This window comes from Maniola jurtina, chromosome 10 (assembly GCF_905333055.1).
Source record: "Maniola jurtina chromosome 10, ilManJurt1.1, whole genome shotgun sequence".
Classification (NCBI taxonomy): Eukaryota; Metazoa; Arthropoda; class Insecta; order Lepidoptera; family Nymphalidae; genus Maniola; species Maniola jurtina.
In genome coordinates this window covers 5,135,875-5,159,053 of record NC_060038.1, presented here as the reverse complement: position 1 = coordinate 5,159,053, position 23,179 = coordinate 5,135,875, and the positions used below count along the sequence as shown (strand labels likewise).

Here is a 23,179-nt window from a genome sequence, read left to right as displayed (position 1 = left end):
CTGTATTTTCTAGGAAGTCAGAAAGATAATAATGGAAATGTGTTAGTTCTTAAATCAAAGCTAAGTAATTAAAACGTTAAGACTCTAGATAGACTTTCTAGACTAATTGGCAATTCTCCAGTACATGCACACATTCGTAAGAGAAATTCATTCTATTAGGTGGTTCTTATTTAAACTCAACAATGAGAACTATGCCAGAGCTATATGGTAATTCGATTTAACGCACGCCAAGAATAATTTTATCGTACTTCCTTTGTGAATTAGCTTTCTTTGATTCTCTTTTCTTCAATGTTAATATTATGTCATTCTGTATTTAAATTTTAGTTTTCTATAGAATTATTATTATTTTCCATTATAATTATTATTATAGAGATTTTAATACCGAAATATACCTATAGACATTTTAATTGAACTGCGCTAAATTCTGCACATTTATGTCAAAACCATGTTCTAAGGTCTTAATAGTGGCGCAGTAATGAGCGCTGTGGTCTTACAAGTGGAAGGTCCCGGGATTGATTCCAGGCAGGGGCGATTTGAGAGTTTATTATTTTTACTACTAAGCACTGGTCTCCTCGCAGAATGGGGTTTAAGCCATAGTCCGCTACGCTAGCCCAGTACGGACTGGCAGATTTTACACACCTTTGAAAACATTATGGAAAACTTTTCGACATGCAGGTTCCCTTCACAGACAAAGCAAGTGGTTTTAAATGCTTAAAGCGAACCCCCGACTTCTCGAATATGAGGCGGATGTCTTAACTACTAGGCTAGTCTTAGTCCAAGGACAATAAATATCTACAATTTGCAAACTTTGGTTTGTAGTCAAGAAATGATAGCCGTTACTTTGCTTCAAAGACACACAGGACAGGAGATGGCAATCGGGGTATGAGGGGGGGGACGGCCCGCACACAAGCATGACACCCGCGCTATCCCGCACCGTCCCCATCACGATTGCCATCTCGATCTGTCGTGTACTATAGGTATATGCCGATCGTAAAGACCTTTACGGTGGCCATAAAGGAACCGTTTATCTCATACCGTTCATATGAGAAACATTTGTTAGAACAATTTCCCAAGGCACACAAAGAGATATTATACATTTACACGGGGTGAATTTAATACGTGGCAGTTGGTGTTAGTTCAGAAGTTAGATACTACCACAGGTACTCAGGTCGTCTTGTTTCGAATTGCGATGTTTCCGTCTTCTTGGCTAGTTATTGAGAGCTAACTTGTTGTGAATACGTAAAAATACCTGTACCTACGTTTTCTTACTTGGTACACTTAATAGAAGTGAATCTTGGTTTTTGAAAAATTGTAGGTAATCATTCGACTTTGTACTTAGGTATTTGTAAAATATTTTGTTTGTATCACGCAAAAAATACTAGACCAGTTAAGACTTGAAGTTCCAAAGCATAATATACTGTTATTCTTTGCTGTTTCATTAAAATCAGCTTAGTAGAATCCGAGATACGAGTACATGTAGGTCGATTCTGGAAAACCTGCATCAGTCATTATTACAATAGCAACTGTTGTGATTGGCTGAATTTATGATATTCTTGGTGCAAAAATTCATTGTGGCCAATAATGAGCGAGTGTCAACCAATTAGAGGTGTTTGCAATCACCACACTACCACCACAATACCGAACAAGTAGTAAAAGAGTAAAAATTCTACCGAAAACTGTACCCGGGGCATGCTAACAATGTGCTCAAGTGCAATGTGAACCAAAATAACTTGACCTTGTCACCATCAACAGGTTTATGAACTCTATAAACTCTTAGGCTGCCTTTTCCCTTACATGAACAAGACTGCGTAGCAAAGGATGCCTGTGAAACCTATTTCAACTTAAGGTAGCTTTATTTTCATAACTAAGCATCAGGTCTGGTTCAATAGGCTAAGCTTTTATATTGAAATGATTCGCTTACTCATCCTCACACATCAGTGGAAGAGAAGTCTTAAACACGTATCAAAAAGCGATATACTTAAGATTTTCCTCCCATACTGGGCTTTTAGGGAACACTTTACGAAATGAGCCGTATATTCCTTCAAATCCTGTATAAGATCGTAGAATAGATGGACGTTAAGTAAAGTTGAATGGAGATGGAAACGATGGGCCCTCTTATTTCTAGACCAAGAACTGTTTCTCTAATTGCCGTATATCAAACTTAATAATTAATTTATTAATTAAACTTCCATCCCAACCGTCAATGTCGCTGTTGTTTCAACCGACGAGAGTCCACTGCTGGACACTCTTGGGTGCATTCCTTAAAACAGGGCCTCCTGCCAGTCCAAAAAAACTTACTTAAATTTTACTTACTTCAAGTACCTTTATTTATTGAATAATTAAATACATTATGTTCCTAAACTGTAGATTAATTTTACTGGTAAAATTAAGGCTATTTATGGATTTGATTTTGGTGTTTTATCTATGTCCGTCATAATAAAGAGTTTTTTTGTCCATTAAAGAGACTAAGATTAGATGAAGTTAAACAGCACTTTAACCCGAGTACTAACTACGCGCGAACATTCGATAGATAGCGATAAGTATAGTAAAATTGTTCCCCGGATCAAACTTAACCCGAACTTTATCCCGAATAGAAGGCTGATACTAACTCAAATCCTAGGCTACCTACTACGGTTTTTAGAATTTCTACGGTTTTTAATATCTTTTGGACATACTTTGTCTCACATAGAAGTCCATAAAATATTATTTACAATGTTATCTAAATCGTCAAGGTTGGTTTGTTATTCTATGAAAAGTTTATATTGATAGATCCTATCGAGAAAAAGCCATCAAAAATTCAATAGAATTACTCTTTCAATAGGGATTAATTATTATTTTTCAGCAATATAGGGTATTTATTTGGAGTATTAATTTTTCGACTGAAATCCGCTTACTAAAGCCGTGCGATGAAAGGATTACTGACAGGTCACATGACAATAATTTCAAAATGTTAATTAAAATACCATACTGATGATTTTCTCACTGCACTTGTAGATTGTGCAGCTCAAGCAAAGTCATCGTAATACCGCTTTCTCATAATAAAGCGTTGCAAAGCTACAAGAGAGAAGTGGCCGCTATGTATGAGTCCTGTGTCGATAACAACAATATTATAGAGCTAGATATACTTTTAACTGCCGACCCAAAAAGAGGGGTGATATAAGTTTGACGTGTGTATCTGTGTATCTGTCTGTGGCATAGTAGCTCCTAAACTAATGAACATTCACAACAAAAGAGCATTCCATATCCTAGCGGTTGGAATTAGAAGCGAGGAAGAAAATCACTTCATATAACGTGTCCGTGGAATTTCGAATACGTACGGGTACAGACAGACCTTAACGATACCTTACAGATAAGCAAGTGAAGGAGGAACCAGATCAAAAAGTTCTTGGGCACACTCTCCGGTTATAAATGAGGTTGTATGCGATGTAATAATTCATCCACTCAAAGGCTCTAATGCGGCAATGTCACGACATCAAAATAAATGAGATACCATCGGGTATGAGTTAATGAGCGAAATCGCGACTCTGCGAAGGGTGACTGCGTAAACAATTATCACGCAATGCCAGACAAAGAGGCTGTTGACATTGTTTACACTAAAGGGGAAAGATGAAGCTTTCACAAAACAACTCATAAATGCTGTCACTGATTTATTAAATCATAAAAGGACTTGTTCTGACTGACTGACTGATCAATCAACGCATAGCCTAAACCGCTACGGCAAGACTTATTTTTTTTACAGTTAAACCTATGTAACCACTTTTATGATGTAGGGTCTCACTTAAGAAATTTCACCCCTAAGGGAGTTAAATAAGGGGTAAAACTTTCTATGAAAATTCGTCATTTTTCAAGTAATAGCCGTGAACATGGGGTTTTGGTTAAAAATGAAGAAATAAGGTGTTTCCATGTTTCAAGATTAAAAAAAAAATTTACCCCAAGGGGAAGGAAATTTGTTTAGAAGTTTATCATTTTTCAAGTTATATTTTTGAAAAGAAGTATGTGTTTCAGGATTTTTTGGAAATTTGACCCCTCACTGATTTTCAAACATTGGTTATTTTTCTGTAGGTATTTTGAGACTACAAAGCGATATATTTGAAATAATGTGCTACAAATGAACGAATTATTATTGGCAAAAATGTAATACATATTATTTGTGACACTCAACACAAATACGCCTCTTACATTGTGATATTCGGGAAGAGTGAGATCCTTATCCATCAAATAAAATCCGTAATACAAAGGATAGTGATAATACGAGTACCAACGTCTCATAGACAAAGGCGAAAAGACGTCGATGAAACACAACAGCGTCTTAAATGCGCCGTTGTTCACATTAACAGAACAAAAGAAGCTTTTTACGTTGCTTTTTAACTTTGGTAACAATACCTTATGTTCGTTAATTTCTAATCTAGTGGGTATAACTAGGTACTTAATATTACGATGGGAAATTTGCTATAAGTAGCTTTTCCTTTATAAATAGTAGACTTGATGCATCTAGGTGAACCGACTCAGGTGAATGATTTCATACAGCACCTAGGTGCACTTGCCTTTGAAATTATTATGTGATTTTTTAACCCACGAAACAACAATAAGGTACCATATTGAAATACAGTACTGTTTTTATATTGTCTTTTTAACCCCCGACCCAAAAAGAGGGGTGTTATAAGTTTGACGTGTGTATCTGTGTATCTGTCTGTGGCATCGTAGCTCCTAAACTAATGAACTGATTTTAATTTAGTTTTTTTTGTTTGAAAGGTGGCTTAATCGAGAGTGTTCTTAGCTATAATCCAAGAAAATCGATTCAGCCGTTTGAAAGTTATCAGCTCTTTTCTAGTTACTGTAACTTTCACTTGTTGTGGGTGTTATAAATTTTTAATTTACACTTGTTAACTTTGGTAACAATACCTAATGTTCGTTAATTACTAATCTATAGTGGGTATAACTAGGTACTTCAAATTACGATGGGAAATTTGCTATAAGTAGCTTTTTCTTTACGGCTATATCAACCTACCCAATGTCTAAAGTACACGTTCCACGTGTTTGTATAGGTACGTCTTTAAAGATTGGAGAGCTATCCAGTGCGGTGAGTAGGGTTCATGCGTTAAACGTACAATACTGGACTTTGATATTGCACGAAAATAGTAGACTAGACTTGATTCATCTAGGTGAATCGACTCAGGTGAATGAAATCTACAGCACCTAGTGTAGCAGCCATGCAGCGTATGATGACTAATGAATAAAAGGCCACTACATATTATCATGTTGTATTAAATGAGTAATTATTATTTACAATATGTGCCATGGTTATAATTAAAACTGTGGTAGAAAAACGAGGGCCGGAGCTTGATGCTAGACCGAGGTGTTGCGGTCTTGATGATCTGAAGTGAATGTGATGAATGCGCTGCCCGGCGTTCGCCAAGGCCAGCAGGATATTCGAATTGTTCCGAATTCAAATTGTGTTCTCTAAGTGACAGCTGCAAAATGTAATGTTTTCTTCGCAGATGCCAGTCTTAAAAGAAGCTGCATGCCTCTACACTAGGTGCACTTGCCTTTGAAATTATTATGTGATTTTTTAACCCACGAAACCCACAATAAGGTACCATATGGAAATATAGTACTGTTTTTATATTGCCTTTTCTGAGACTAACACTGGAATTCATAGTCAAGATCGGAGTTTCTTTAGATGACATGACTGTGTCATATGCATTCATAACGATTGAATATGAGATAATATGTCATCTAAACGGTCCCCTAAAGTATCCCTTACCTTGACTATGAATTCCAGTGCAAAAGCCTTTGTGAACTTTGTCTTTGCCTATCAAGGAGACGTAGATTGTTAATTATACAATATGAAACTAACATTGCTGTGGCACCGCATTATTTGGAATCCTTCCTAATTAACAATACAAATTCATGTTATGTTCAAGGCACTCGAAGACGTCTTCGGTCTGACTGCGGTAGTTGTTTCAATAAGACATAGCTACTCAATTGATTAGTTGAGTTAGTTCAATTTCTAGTACTCCATTCAATCTATGTTTGGAAGTTGTTCATTGAAATTCATGTAACATTCTCTTAAGTATCCAAACTAGTAGTCAAATGTTTATATATTTGTTTGTATTAGGATATTTTACTGGGTCAGGTCTGGTAGTGAAAGGCTTTGGCCATGTGGCACTTGTTTTTAGATTTCCGTACCCCAAAAGGAAAAACGGATTATAGGATCACTTTGTTGTCTGTCTCTCTGTCCGTCCGTCCGTCGTGTCTGTCAAGAAAACCTATAAAGTACTTTCCGTTGACCTAGAATCATGAAATTTGGCAGGTAGGTAGGTCTTATAGCACAAGTAAAGGAATAAATCCGAAAACCGTGAATTTGTGGTTACATCATTAAAAAAAATGAAAATGTGTTTTAATTTTCAAAGTAAGATAACTATACCAAGTGGGGTACTATTTGAAAGGGCTTTACCTGTACAATGTACAATCTAAAACAGATTTTAATTTATTTTTATGCATAATAGTTTTTGATTTATCGTGCAAAATATCGGATAAATGCCCGAGTACGGAACCCTCGGTGCGTGAGTCTGACTCGCTCTTGGCCGGTTTTTTCCGAAATGAAAATTCTTTATGCGCATAGTCTAGGAAGACTTTACTCACGGCGGCATTATGAAAATTATCTTATGCGAAGGAAGTGACTGTAATGACATCGATGCTGTAATGTACCTATATCTAAGCAGGTGGCTTTGGCCGAGGTCTGTTTGCTTCAATATTTTTCCTTAAATTGAGTTTTAACATGATAAATATTATTGTCATCTTCCAATTATTTCAAAAAAATCGATACAGATACATTTAAAAGAATGACACCATTTTAAACTTTTAAGCAATAGCACCAAATTCTTTGTCACCATTAAAAGGAATCTTTGTCAAAATCTTAAAAAGTGGCCACAATTTTAAAATTCTTTGCTATTCTTTCTAAATCAAAATCAATATAGTTATAGTTCCATTCAAAAATACTCCCCAAAAAGAGTAGGTTCTCTTTTTGGAAGTCGGTTAAAAAAGGAAACTGTTAAAATTAAAAAAAAAAAAACCGCTAAATATTGAGCATGCTATGAATGTAAAACAAAAAAGTTTTACTACTTCCATAATACACAACCGATATTTTTTATTTTACTAGAATAACTCATATTCAAGTCCAACTAAGTGCAAAGCTAGTGCTAAGAGTTATTTGGTGGTATATGAAAAGTTGACCTCTCGTTTTCAGTCTGCAGCCTGAATTTTGCGCTATTGAGGATTAATCGTTATGGGCCATAAAAAATACTTGAATTCAAAGAAAAGCTCAACCTCGATGATTTATCCTGTTCTGATCTTGAGTGATCTATCTATAGTAGGTATGCTTACAGTAATGACAGTACCCTTAAGTAAGTTATCACGGGTAGCCCGCATTACCCAGTCACTAAATCTTCGTTAAGCGCCCAGCATATGGTTCCGACTAGAGAGGGATCATTTCACAAGTAGCATGTGAAAAATCACATGAAAATCCTTTTCACTACACTTACAACCACCGTTAGTAACACTTACAACCTAATTTTAAAGTAGCTTGTGAAAAATCACGAAGGAAAGTTTCGCATTACATTTAATCCTGCTTTATTGTTTCAATTTGGCGTAAGAACCGAGCTAAGACGTTAAAGAGCGCACAAGCTAGAACACTCACATAATATAGTTGCATGTTAGAAATGGAAAAACCTCTAGTCAAATTAATGTAGCAAACTCGTTTGCTACGTTTCACGGGAAGAGAATTTTTACACTTACCATCTGTGAAATAAATATCAGCGCTATTGATCTTGATCATAATTCCTGGTTAAATTTATGTAGTAAGTGCAGGTACAAGTGCAAAATTTGAAAAAAAATCACTTTCCGTGATTTGAAATCAGTCTGTGAAATAACTGTGAAGAAAAATAATTTCACCACATGAAAATGATTTAAAAGTAACAGTAATGCCCATCTCTAGTTTCGACCCCACGTCCTGTGGCCGCTCGCTAGATTCATAATACATGTGTGATGGGAACATATTGCATTAATAGCCGTAGATCTGTTACACGAAATGAAATTTTATCAGTTATTTGTTTTCGACGTAGATATGAGCGTTATGAAAATTTTCCTTGATTTATGTTGCAAATCATTTACGTTTGTAACGCAATTTTGTTGTTTTTAATATTTTTTGGGTTTTTTACAGTCATAAAATATGTGTTCAGACCCTCTTCAACCGTAAGTTTCAGGGTTTTTCGACTGGAATTTGATTGTTCTCAGAATAGTCACTTAGCGATGTGTCATTTTATGTATTTCTATACATTATATCTAAATAGTTAGTCAGAAATAGTTTATTTTGCCTCCATCAGATACATAAAATATTATTAAAAATCAAACGAACTTACCAAGTGAAGTTCGATTGTAATTATGCGAGCAGCTTCTTTCGACGCGATTTGGTTTACATATTGTAGAACGCGTCCCACGCATCAGCCTAGCACGGATTTTTAGATCTTTTTTGACTTTGAAATTGGCAACACTGCCTACCCGCATCCAATCCCCCACTAGCGCCCTCCCACCACAGCTCGGACCATTTCACGACCGGCTTGTCATTTTAGTTGATAGTTATAGATAGATACATTTTATATTTGTTTATATATGTATGTATATATATATAAATTAGGGTAGGGTGTACTTTTGTGTACTTTATGAAAATAATAAAATTAGGGAGGGTGTGTATAAATCGCGTCGAAAGAAGCTGCTCGCATAATTACAATCGAACTTCACTTGGTAAGTTCGTTTGATTTTTAATTATGCTTCGCAGCTTCTTTCTTTGCGATTTGGTTTACATATTGTAGATGTTCAGAGCTAACAAATATAAAATGAGTAACCTATTTGGAAAATAAATAGATTACGTAAGTATTTGTGAATATTACAAATAAAAATTTACATTAAAAACATAATAGATTATGGTATATTATAGCTTGTTGAATTAACTTTTTTAATTGAGTAGGTATATACTTATACAATACATTTGTGATCTTATACATATACCTACTATCTACATAATAAATCGGCATGTTAAATATAATAAATAATAATAAATTTAATAAATCAACAAAAGTTATCGTTAACTAAGTATCTTTATCTCTCTTTTATAAAATTTAGCGAAAGTAGCCGATAACTGGCTGTAATCAGCAGTCTTATCATTGTTGACACCTGCTCTTCTGGCTCCAGATGTGGATGCATGGCGTGTTATGTGAGCACTAAATTTTGTCATATCAATAACACTTTTATGAATTGTTATCCAATGACTCAATCATTGGGATGATAACTTTTTGGAAGGCCCTTTGTAACTAATATAAACAAATAATCATTATTAGTTTCACGAATAGAATTTGTTTTATTAATATACTACTTTAAACATGTATCTGAATATATACTACTTTAAACATGTATCTGAATATATATAAAATTTTCACTAAAGAAAGGTAATTTCAAAAAAGGGTTGAGAATTGAGATGAATTAGGTCAAGAGGTCGTTATCAAATCTGAAATTTTAATAGTAATCTACTTCAGCCTATTGACGTTGCTTATTTTTATCAGTGAAAAAGTAAGCACTCTATGAGTAAGCAGTCATTAAAGCCAACAAAGTAAAGGTCTTTTTTTGAAAGATTTCCCAAGTTGAAGTTCTCATGTGGCCATTGTTCAGATAAGTAACTAGGAACAGTGTCAGTATCCCATGTTATATTATACCTTGGTTGAGTTGGGCTTGACCTGCAACTCCCTTCATAAACTTCCTAATTTGATAGTCATCTAACATATTAGGAAAACCCAATAACAAGGCAGATAAGTACAAATTTACAGTTCCATTTTTTTTTTTTTTTTTGTACTCTTATCAAATATTTTTGTAAGAAAATCTAAAATCACAATAACATTTTTATGACTATAATGATAATCATTTTGTTTACGATATTCTATCTAGGACCTAATACGTGTATCGTATTGTCTGTACGTAATGGTCAGAATGTGAATTAATCACAAGATCAACAATTATTGCTGGTACCGACATTTTCAGATATTTTTGTCGCATAATTTCACGGTGACTAAGTGGATTGTTATGTGAAGATTATGAGGTTTTCTGAAAGGTTAAAAGATTAACGTTAGGATGAAAGTATACATAGGTACATGGTGAGCAGACCGATCTTGTAAACAAAGGAAACTAGGCTTGCGATGGCTAGTTATTATTTTTATCGGTTTTAAGTTATTATTTTTCTTATCATTTTTAAAATTAAAATCAATGGTGGAAACGCATAATAGTACAAATGTTTTTAGGACACCGTAGAGGAATCAACAGTACATGCATCAGGATTGATTTTCTATGTGAGTCTCACATTTTGCATTGCAACGACTAGCGAACAAATCTATTTCAAAACTGTCAAACACTTGAGTCAACGTTTTAAAAGCAGAGTCAGTTAATTCCTGGTTAATTCCCATTCGGTGTCCTGGAAAGATTTTCTCGACAAAATATTAGCTTAGGTATTATCTTTAATTAATAATAAAGATGTAAATACATAAGAATTACGGGTACTGCGCGCTTCCCCCGTACAATTTACGTAGAAAATAACTGCTGTACTATCAATCCTTAAAAGGATTGTCTACGTTACAAAGATCATTTGCAAATACCTTCAAAGCTAGGAAAACTGCCTTTAATTCTAACTCGTTTATATGTAAACAGGAGTCTTTCTTCTTACGACCGGACGCTACACTGTAGCTACACTATACATTATTATAATAAAAAGTACTCCAGTTAAGCATGCGTCCGAATGTTTAATTATCAATTAATTAAAGGTGAAAATGCACTGTTGATACTATTTAACTTTCTCAAATCCTCAAACTCAAATTTAACTATTTCAAATTGCTAAGGCGGTGAATGTTTTTGTTCGTAACTCGGGTTATTTAGTAAGCAATGATACTTGTGACGTTTGAACATTTTCGTATAATAACCCACGAATATTGGACTCCAGGATAAGCTGAAATTAACGGTTCAAACAATCTAGCAAAATCACGAAGTTTGCGTTTCGATTGTGTGAATATCTTTTCAAAAAATAATAATAATAATTAATTTTAATTTTCTTATCATCAAGAAGTTTTAAGTATCATGTCAGAATGCTCACGACATTTAAAACGTAAATATTTTCGCTGTGATATAGTTATATTAAAAAACATGCATCTTTTAGGCTGATTTAAGCCAAGTGACAATTTGTTGTAATTAATTTTGATGCAGTGCGATAATCCTCTATTTTAAAATTACTACTTTTAATAAACCTAAATAGGTTTATAAGGTTCAAATACTAAAATATACTATAATATTTCTTATCTAGAACTGAGAGTTGTGATTCGTCATCTACGAATCGCTCCTATTTCGAGTAATTTGTTAAATGGTTTTTGAAAACCTAAAGACTTGTGAGGTGATTTTGGGCAACAATCACTGGGATTGCTATTTTGGATAGGCGTGCTTATAAAAGGAATAATGTAGCCTTCGATCCATTATAAAACAATTAGATCACTTGTAATAAATACATGATCATTCATGTGAGAAAGGACGTAAACGTCATGCGTACGATACCTCGTGTAGCACTAGCGGCGGCTGTGAGCGCATGCGGCGCGGCGGCGACGCGACGGCGGCGGCGAGCGCTCGGGTGCCGCGGCGCGGAGGGGCCGGCTGCTCTGCTGCTGGTACTGGCGCGGAACTAGCCGACTCTTCCCTATATCTTGTTTGATTTTTCCGACACATTATCGCCGAATATATACTTGTTAGTATATGAGTTTTCAAGAGTGTCTATAGAAGACACCACGAATTTTTTCCTGCTTCGTTATGGTGCATATCACATAAGATTCGGCAGGCGTCGTTCGCTATTGCTCTTGGTTTAAACCTTCGTATATTATGATTTCTAGTGCTGGAGTTAAGGCAGTTAAGGTTACCGAGTTGTTTGTGCAATTACATAATTACATTTTACAAAGGGTTCCGTTAGGACTGCTTTTAGCCTCTCAGTTCAAAATTGGAGGTAAAATTTTGTCAATTTTCGAGTGATATAATTTCAGTAACCGGGTTTGACTTCTACTTCACGTGCAACCAGCACGTGAAGTAGAGAAGCATCGTCGCTATATTCATCATGAATATTTGAATGAATGAAAACAAAATTGAAATAGCCCTCAATTTAGCTATTCGCTATTTTATTTTTGTTTTGACGGTAAGAGCCCAAAATTTGGCAATTACGCATCAATGTGGTAAGCTTGATGGTTAAAAACCAGGTATTCATCATAAATATTTGAAAGAATGAATATTCAAATTTAAATCAAAGTCAAAACATTTTTATTCAATTAGACTTTTACAAGTTCTTTTGAATCGTCGAAAGTATCTACCACTGGTTAAAATAAAATTGAAATAGCCCACAATTTTTAGCTATTCGTAATTTATTTTTGTTTTGACGGTAAGAGCCCAGAATTTGGCAAATACGCATCGTGACGGTAAGAGCCCAGGAATTTGGCAAATACGCATCACTGTGGTAAGCTTGATGGATAAAATCCCTGTATTCATCATGAATATTTGAAAGAATGAAAATAGAATTGAAATAGCCCACAATTTAGCTATTCGCTATTTATTTTTGTTTTGATGGTAAGAGCCCAGAATTTGGCAAATACGCATCGTGACGGTAACAAGCCAGGAATTTGGCAAATACGCATCACTGTGGTAAACTTGATGGATAAGATCCCTGTATTCATCATGAATATTTGAAAGAATAAAATTGAAATAGCCCACAATTTAGCTATTCGCTATTTATTTTTGTTTTGACGGTAAGAGCCTAGAATTCGGCAATTACGCATCAATGTGATAATTATCCATCAAATAAACTGCAGCTATTTATCATGAATATTTGAAAGAATAAAAATTCTTTAAATTAAAACTCAAAATATTTCTAGTCAATTAGACTTTTAAAAGTTCTTTTAAATCGCCAAAAGCCTCTACCACTGGTTAAAATAAAATTGAAATAGCCCACAATTTAGCTATTCGCTATTTATTTTTGTTTTGACGGTAAGAGCCCAGAATTTGGCAATTACGCATCAATGTGGTAAGCTTGATGAATAAACTCCAGCTATTCATCATGAATATTTGAAAGAATGAAAATTCAAATTTAAATTAAAACTCAAATATTTCTATTCAATTAGACTTTAAAAAGATTCTTTTGAATCGTCAAAAGCATCTACCACTGGTTAAAATAAAATTGAAATAGCCCACAATATAGCTATTCGCTATTTATTTTTGTTTGACGGTAAGAGCCCAGAATTTGGCAAATACGCATCATTGTGGTAAGCTTGATGTATACAATCTAGGTATTTATTATGAATATTTGAAAGAACGAAGTCTTCTTTAAAGTTATATTTTTGTATTGGTTTAATTTTAATAAAATGGATTCTACTTACGATTTGTGTTCTCGTTTTCTCTGGCGTTTTTCATTTAGCCTCCTTATTTTTCTCCTAATTCTTTCCTCTGGGTCCTCATTTTTCCTCTTCTTCCCCATGTTCAGAACGATGATTTTAATAATATTTCGTGCGGGTTTCTGTGACGTGCGTAGGCTTCGGCACGGAAACACGTAATGACAAGCCGGTCGTGAAATGGTCCGAGCTGTGGTGGGAGGGCGCTAGTGGGGGATTGGATGCGGGTAGGCAGTGTTGCCAATTTCAAAGTCAAAAAAGATCTAAAAATCCGTGCTAGGCTGATGCGTGGGACGCGTTCTACAATATGTAAACCAAATCGCAAAGAAAGAAGCTGCGAAGCATAATTCTATTATATAACACCTATATTACTATTATTTAATTACTAGTTATTATTCTTTAATCTACTAGACGATGCCTGCAACTACATCCCTGTGGATTTATGGTTCTTAAAAATCGTGGGATTTCTTTGATTTTTTGGGGCAAAAAGTAGCCTTTAAAGTCTAAATTAACCACTCTCTAGAATCTGGATCTTTAACTATATTTATTCAAAAAGTCGTCGATTCGTTGCTCAGTTGTGGCGTGTTAGAAGAATAAACCGACAAACAAACACGCTTTCGTATTTTTAATGTTAGTAGAGGGATACATATCCAAAGTAGGTACGTCTTATAGTTGGATAGCGAATCTAAATAAAAACACCTTAATCTGCCATAAAAAGGGAAATTTTATTTCCTTGCGCTTGATCCAATGATGAATCGTTAAATCAAATCAAGATAGACTTTCCTTTTATTTGGAGATCCGAGTACCACAGCCAAACTCGTTTACGTGCCATCATTCGGCTATTTACGGAATGCCATATTGCCCTATTTTATTGCCGAACTTGGCTTACTGGCTGCGTCTAATGATTTGTGGCAGTTTACGATACAGAGTTTATGCTTCTACCTCGCTTTTGCTGAGATATATAGCTAAATAAGTATTTTTATATGTAATTTAAGCTTATCTTAAAAACAAAAAAGGTTAAACTAAAACTTACTTTAACAACAGTTACTTTATTGCAACACCACTAATGTTTTAAATGGGAAAGGGTTTTGTTTGTTCGTTTTTCGATTTGTCCTTTAACCACACCAGTCCAAAACGGTACAGCAGCTGATAGATTGATATTGACGAAAATTTTACATAGATATACTCGTAGTTAAAGATTGAAGACCTGAAAAATCAACCAGCTGCACTCAGGCTGCTTTCTATCCCGGAAAATCCAAGCGTTTCCACAGAATTTTAAAACCTTCCGAACAAGTTCGCAGGTGATGTTAAACCTGAATCCAAGCGAACGAAATCTTGGACATCATTTAGTACCATTATAAAGTGAGGCCACCTAGATACTTTAAATAAATATAGTAATATTGAACTTCATTCTTTGTTTAACGAAGTTAGTTATATAAATAACGCGTAGGTCCATGTTCTGACAATGTTAATATTTGCAATACAATAAGTCGTACAAATAAATCACTAGGGAATAAACAACACATAAAGAAAGACATAGAGTAAGGTATTGCATTGCACTAAGCAGGAAACGGAAACGTCTTATTTTATCCGTTTTTATTTGCCCGCGTGGGCCGTTATTTGCTCCACATAAGAAAACATGAAGAAAGTGCAATTGAAATTCAACGTAATCCCGGGATTTCTCTGTAATAGAACTGAATTAAATTTTAATCAAGTGGATGTAAATTAAAAATTTATAACACCCACGACAAGTGAAGGTTACAGTAACTAGAAAAGAGCTGACAACTTTCAAACGGCTGAACCGATTTTCTTGGATTATAGCTAAGAACACTCTCGATCAAGCCATCTTTCAAACAAAAAAAGCTAAATTAAAATCGGTTAATTAGTTTAGGAGCTACAATGCCACAGACAGATACACACGTCAAACTTATAACACCCCTCTTTTTGAGTCGGGGGTTAAAGATCACATTGATCGGTGGCTCCACTGGACGTGATTGAAGGACAAACCAACAAACAAACACACTTTCGCATTTATAATTAATATGAGTTATGATGTTTATCGGAACATTATTTACCCAAGACGATGAAAATATTATTTACACAAAATAATACTCCTTTGAATTACCAAGCTTGGGCGTAAGGTTAAATATAAACCTCAGTTCTTGGGTCACCGGGCCCGTAGATCGATTTCTGGGACACGGCATTAATTAAACAGGTAGTAAGTAACATTTTAATTACGTTACTGCTGTGTTAAATATTCGAAGGAAGTATTTCTCGTGTAATAATTTTCTCTACCTTAAAATATGTAGGTATAAGGATTTAATTTTTGTTTTTGAAAGACTATTTTATAAGCGATTTAATTTTTCTGGTGTAAAACTGGTAAATACACCCCGCATTTGCACTGAAGCGGAGCGGAGATGTGTCCTTTTAACCAATCAGATTATAGTTAGGGTGCGTTTTCACTGACGCGGAGTGAAGCGGGACCTAGTGTTCATAGACCAAACAGATTATTGTTTTATGATGTGATAATTTTATGACATCATCTCTCAATAATCTGATTGTTTGAAAATACACGTCTTCGCTCATTCGTTGGAAATGCATTCGTTATATAATTTGAATCGCGATAAATTAAAGCAAAAATCACTCTCTCAATAAAAACGCTTTTAGATACAAAAATACGATTACGTTTTTTACATTTGAAAAACAGATTGGAACGGTTTTACGGTTTTATATTTGAAAAAAAATAGATTGGATTCTTCACCGTTTCTTCAACTTTTAAAGGATTCCCATTGATACTCAGTTGTGCAAATAGACGGCATTTTCAGTGAGCTATCAATTTGCGGAAATAGTGCGCTTGTTTGAACAAATAAGCCTTGATGCTCGCCCATAACCGGATATCCGATCTCGTTACTGCAATTCAAGAAAATTCCGCTTCTTTGGACTCCACTTCGCTTCAGTAGAAACGCATCCTAACTCTATAATTTGAATCGGAATCAAGGCAAAAGCTTGTATTTAAAAAAATGCGATTACGTTCTTTAGACTAATATTTGAACAATTTAAAAGTTTCCAAAAAAAAAACCTCGACTGCGATTTGCACTGCATCTTTTTTAGCTCACACATAAAATTCGCATTTTAGACATTCTAAGGCGGTGACATTCGCGCCATCAAAACAAATCTAAGGACATTTATCAAAATCGATTGAGCCATTAAGTAGTTACGAGCGGACATCGGAACGGACATACATAGGTCAAACACATTACCCTTCTTTTTGGCTTCGCTGCAGTCGGATAAAAAGAGATTGAAATCTTTACCGTTTCGAGGCTTTTAAGAGTTCCCATTGATGCTCAGTTGAGCAAATAGACGGCATTTCCAGCGTGCTATCAATTTGCGGAAATAGTGCGGTTGTTTGAACAAACAAGCCTTGATGTCCGTCCATTGCTGGATATCCGATCTCGTTACTGCAATTCAAGAAAATTCCTCCTCTTTGGAGAGTACGCCTTTACGGAAACATTTTTCATTGTTTAGTTTTCTTTTTATCTTAGACTGGTTTACCCTTTACTTAACGGCAAGTTAGTTTACGTCAAACAAAGTGCAACCTAAATACCTTCAAAACAAGAGTGAATAGGCATCTTCTAGGCAAACGCGCCTAGAAGATGCCTAGTCCTCGTCATTGCTTTTTAAAGCATGATTGTCGTCAAGCGCAAGCCTAACAAGCAACTAAAATTTCAATGATGACGAGACTTGATGTTTTATTATGATATACGGGTTCTAGCCTACAGCAAAGTGGCGGTAGTCCAGTGGTTAAGACTTCAGCCTTATCCGAGATTCAACCTCTATCTTTTATTCTATCTCTATTTTTTGCAATTTAATATCACTTGCTTTAATGATGAAGGAAAACATCGTGGGGAGTTCTCCATAATGTTCTCAAAGGTGAGTGAGGTCCGCCACCACACACTTGGCCAGCGTGCTGGACAGCGGCCTAAATCTTTTTTCTTTCTGAGATAAGACCCGAACTCAATAGTGAGCTGGCGATATATATTTTGAGATGATGATTCTGTTTAATAATACTACAATAATATAATGTTAGTGTTTTAATTAAAACATTGAGGTCATAATATTATTTTGGGCTAACTAGGTTTATTATTGCGATATTTGCGTCGATAGTGATTTGTGTTTTGCCGTATAATAAAACAATCCTAAAATCATAACTAGACTAGCAGTGCGAAATAATTGAGGTGAATTTTTGGACCGCTGCGTTGTCGAGTGCGAGTAAAACAAGCGCTCACGGTTTGTTTACTAGAAAATAAAACTTCTATCCAAGCGATGTTGAATTTGCAACCCGGTCATAAATTTCTGTTGTTTGCCTGAAAGTGGAATCAGTGCGGGGAATTAAAAAATCGGTCAAGTGCGATTTGAACTCGCGTACGCCCTTTTTCACCATCGTACAAGAAATAACACTTTTTAATCTCTTATAATTTTTATAGTTTCTAACTCCAGCGGTTTAGGTTGTCTGTTGATAGATCAGTCAGTCAGTCAGGATTATTTTTGTGATTGACTACAGTTATAATTTTAGGATTTGCCGTAAAATAAAATTTTTGAACCTGAATGGGCGTACAGCTCAGCATACACAAATATGTGCATGGTTTGTTAGAAATTTAGAATGCTTACTCTCTTTTTTTTAAATTCATTATAATGAATTACTAAAATAGCGCTTGAATACAATCACACCTAATGGAAAGTGACGATGTGGCCTAAGATGGGACACGTTTGCATAGAAGATGCCTATTCACTCTTGTTTTAAAGATACCCGGATTGTAATTGGCGATAATCACCACAAAATCTCCTTATAAAGGCAGCTACTCGTAAACACCAAGAAATGCCTTAAGTATTGAGATAAACGAAGAGATTCTCGGAGAATCGTCGCAGATTTATCTCAAACGCAATAACAAGATCGGATGCCCCACAAAGACCGGACATCAAGGCTTGTTTATCCAAACCGCCGCACTATTGCCGTAAATTGATACCATCACAAAAAAACCGGGCAGTTGCGAGTTGAACTCACGTGGAGAGGGTTCCGTACTACGAATAACAATATTTCCGTACAACGAATATGTAAGGTTGTAAGCACAATACTGACATTGACTTTCGTCCGACAAGGACCCGTCAGCACCATCATAGCCTAAATTACAATCTAAAATTACATAATGGAATACAACTGAAGACAACACTCAACAGGTACAACTCAAGAGATATTATGAAAATTCATTTATTTATTTATTTACACATCCATATTTGGGTCACAGAATTTCAACTTCAAGTAGGTTCAGTAGATTCGGCGCAAATTGGTTTTCACAGATAGATAAACAGACAGAGAGAAACACGAGTAATCCTATACAAGTTTCATTTTTTCATTCGAGTGTTCGGAACCCTAAAAACACCGTTTATTTGCTCATCCACCATCCGAGCTTCAACGGAAACCTTTTGAAGACTTGAAAGGGAAAAGAAACTAATTTGGTTTTCATCATTTTTCATTGCACACTTTTGCGGTTTCGTATTTTATTGAGCTGGCTTTACTTGAGTTTCTTCTTCAATTTCAGTTTTGAATTAGCGGTTTTTATTTTATCTTAGTAAAATACTATAACAAATAATAATAGTGTTTTTGTTTGTTGGTTTATTTTTCAATCATGCTGCAACAGAGCAACGGATTGAAGTATTTTTAGGGTTCCTTTTGAAAGAAAAAACGGAACCCTTATTGGATCACTTTGTTGTCTGTCTGTCTGTCTGTTTATATGTCCGTCCATCCGTCCGAGGTGTTTCTTTATTTTCTATTCTCTTTTGATTCTGGTTAACCCTAAATATTAGGTATAATTTCATTTAAGTACGTTGATATATTCTTGTTGATGTAAAAATTTATCATTTTCTAAGAAAAAAGAAAAATGAAATTTCTAAGAAAAATTATTTAAGACGTTATTGTATCAACTTAAGCGCAACGATTTATTTAATAAAAATGTTTGCATTTTATAAGAAAGATTATTTAAGGTGATCGTATACAATCCTATGAGCCACAAGAGCTATCGAGAGGCACGAGCTATGCATTTTTAACCCCCGACCCAAAAAGAGGGGTGTTATAAGTTTGACGTGTGTATCTGTGTATCTGTGTGTCTGTGTATCTACACAGCCACACAGATACACAGATACACACGTCAAACTTACAGATACACATATGTGTATCTGTGAATCTGTGTATCTGTGTATCTGTCTGTGGCATCGTAGCGCCTAAACGAATGAACCGATTTTAATTTAGTTTTTTTTTGTTTGAAAGGTGGCTTGATCGAGAGTGTTCTTAGCTATAATCTAAAAAAATTGGTTCAGCCTTTTAAGAGTTATCAGCTGTTTTCTAGTTTTCTTGTAGAAAAGAAGGTTAGATAACCGCTAGGTTCATAATATTATGTCAATAGACAAATGTCAAGCTGTCAAGCTGTCAAGATGGACGTTGCCTAAATACATAATTATTTATTTGAAAATGATGTTTTGGAAAACTCAGATACTTTGGATCGTCGGAGGTGTGTTATAAATTTTTAATTTACACTTGTTTAGTATTGAAAATGCGTGTGTTGTCACGAATAATCGTCATGACTCGTGACGACACACGCATTTTGGCATGGAGGTTCGAACGAGCCGTAGAACCTAGTATTATCGCGTCAACCGTGCCATGTCCAAGACCCAAGAAAGTAGACCACTTACCTTTACGGAGCGCCCAATGGATGCTGTTGACTTGCATTTCCAGTACTGAAAAATTAACGTCTTGCAAATCTTGTGGGTCTTGCAGTATGCGATTTCCTTTAGCTACCATAAAAATTGAGAGGATAAAATACTGGTCAGGAACGGTGCGAACTAAAGACCGCATTAAGTATCTTGAAACGGGATACAATTTATCTCGCTCGTTTTCTTTCCTCTTAATCCTACTTCAAATAAATAAAATGTGCGGCCAAAGATGCAGGTAAAATTCAAGTATTTAAAAGTAGGTACGTACTTTTTATTCCGTTACTAAATTCTGATAATTTATTATTTTACTTCATTCATTCATAACTGTTAAGCATAGTGTCGTAGTATCAAGGAGAAACTTAAAAAAATATAAGTATGAGATCGTAATTTATAGATTTTTATTCAAATAAACTTTTACAAGTGCTTTTGAATCGTCAAATAATTTACCACTGGTTCGGAATGCCACGACGATTGAACTGTTTCTATACTTAGGTAAAATAAGTGACTGAGAAGTCTTTCTGAAATAGTGATTGGACTCTGGCGTTTGCTGTAGGTACGGATAAAAATAGTGCAACGCTGGCAAAACATAATATTATATGAATTCAAACTTGAGGCCCTCATTAATTTAAAAACGCTTTGTAGTACACAACAAAACTTTTAAGGGGAGTTTAAAAACGGGCTTCTTAGAAAATGAGTAGTTTTCAAAAAATAATTAAAAGGATGATCATGCATAAATAGTTCATTGTTTGCTCCAAAAAAAGTAATAAACAAATGGTAAACTTTCATATAGCCGAAAAACGAGGGTAACAATTTTTCAGCGTATTTCTTTGTACGTATTTAACCAGTGAGTTATTTGTATGAAGTCACGGTATTATGATTTTCACGATTTATTGTAAAAGTAGAGTATTTTTTAATCCAAGCACAAACCCATCATATCGATGAAAAAATTCATGAAAATGTTCAACCGTAATTTTTTTCTATTCGATGACGACTGACTGCATTCTCATCTCACTGGGAAGAGATACCTATAGATGTCTAAATAATCGCCCAATAGCTTGATCGTAGGACTTGTCAGTAGGGTGCCAACAAGTCGCGGCCGAAGCCTTTCATCACATCCGACCTGCTGGTCGATTTCGAAATATCTGTATCAATCATTGTTACAAACACAATGGGTCAGTCAGTCCGCCCAGAGGCACAGTAGAGGGAGAGTAAATAACATACCATCCTTACTCTGTGCCAGAGGCTTGGATGAATTAAGAGGTAATTGTGATTGTGACATTGTAGCTGTTAAACAAAGGCGATAAGGTTACTAATTTAACTTACAAAATGGTGTTTTAATTTAAAACTGTTACCTTTTATTTCATTTTGTAAATAAAAGAGTGACAAAATATTGTCTTATATAATCCACCGTTTAGTTAAGTTCTTTTAATGAACTAGCATGGAATCGAACCTTAGAACATTGAGGGGTTTCTTGTCTTTTTAGCGACATCGTGAACCTTGGTATCAAGAGTGGTGCAGATTTGATAAGAACAACGCTTCGGGCTACGTCCTCGAGGTCTCTTATCTCCCATTTTGCTAGTAATCACAAAATGTGTTATTTGAAATAATTACAAATCGTATTATTTTAGTGATTCCTGCCTCTAAAATAATAGGCTCATACGTCTCACCAAACGGTGATAGTATTCGAACGTCAAAATACTTCATCTTTAAAGTAAAATGGATTTCAACAACCTTGTTTTAAAGTTTAAGTTCGTCTACATATCTAAAGCAGCGTCGCATGCGGAAACGTCACGAAATTAAAATCGGGGGTATTAAATTGATGACCTTTTGCGTTCCACCAACATGTATGCGTCCACTGCTGGAGATAGACCTTTCCAAGAGCGCGCCACCAAACACAAGCCTTCGCCTTCTTCATCCACCCTATTTAAAATAACATCATTGTTGTTTTAAAGTAATCAAAATTAGTTTCATTTCTCGCTAACGTTACTTTATTGTGTTTCGAATTCATCTCGAAATCTATGAACGTTGGGGGAGATGTAAAATCTCATTCTACATACACAGTATCACAATGTGTTATGAATCCAGCGGTCGCTAGGGGTCAACACCAGATGTCGTCCCGCTTAAGGAAGATTTAGTGACTTAGTAATGTCGCATGACCACACCACTACATACATACCTAATGCTTTATAGCACGAGAATGGAATATAAGCATTTCAGGGCTGGTGCAGAGGAAAAATTTACCTATCTACTAAAATAGAACGGTTCAATACAAGAACCATAACTCATTCGTTCAAAAATCATTGAGTATCTATCGACAGTTTTCAACAAGAATAAAATGAGTTCTTTATGATACTATATTATCGACACTCGTCTTGATACGAGTTCGTAGTTTTGTAAGTCATGCTTATAAATATAATTATTAGATAATGGATACGACTTCGTCGGATTTAGGTTTTCGTCAAAAGTCCCATGGAAACTCTTCAGTTTTCCGGAATAAAAAGTAGTCTATGCCCATTCCCGAGATATTAACTATCTCTGTACTCGACAAAATCCTTTAAATGGATGGGCCAAGAAAGCTGCATGAGAAACAGACAAATAGATAATACACTTTCGCATTTAAAATATAAGTACATAAATGGATATGGATTTCCTAATATATTGCTCTCAAAAAGTAGGTACTTAGCTTTAATATTTGAAATAAAAAAACCATTGACTAGTTGAAAGACAGCGATGTCCTAAGCTAACATTATCTTTAAGCAATAGCTTTCTTTTAAAGGGGTATCAAAAGGGATAAAAAGTTAGGGAAAATACAAAAGCCCTTCCCATTGTTCTTTAAATGTGACGACGCATTAAGATGTGATACTCTTCGGCGTCTTTATGTCCCTTTTGTCTTGGAGACATTTTGT

At 35.1% G+C, this 23,179-nt stretch overlaps 1 protein-coding gene and 1 long non-coding RNA gene across 2 annotated transcripts in view; both read left to right on the top strand.

Annotated features, from left to right (window-relative positions):
- LOC123869010 (suppressor of lurcher protein 1-like) overlaps positions 1 to 23,179 on the top strand; it is a 297,510-nt gene that overhangs the window by 37,113 nt on the left and 237,218 nt on the right. The window lies entirely within an intron of this gene.
- Positions 946 to 21,566, top strand: LOC123869014. The gene is made up of 3 exons (XR_006796795.1): positions 946 to 977; positions 1,481 to 1,606; positions 21,534 to 21,566. It is a non-coding gene; the product is annotated as an uncharacterized LOC123869014 (long non-coding RNA).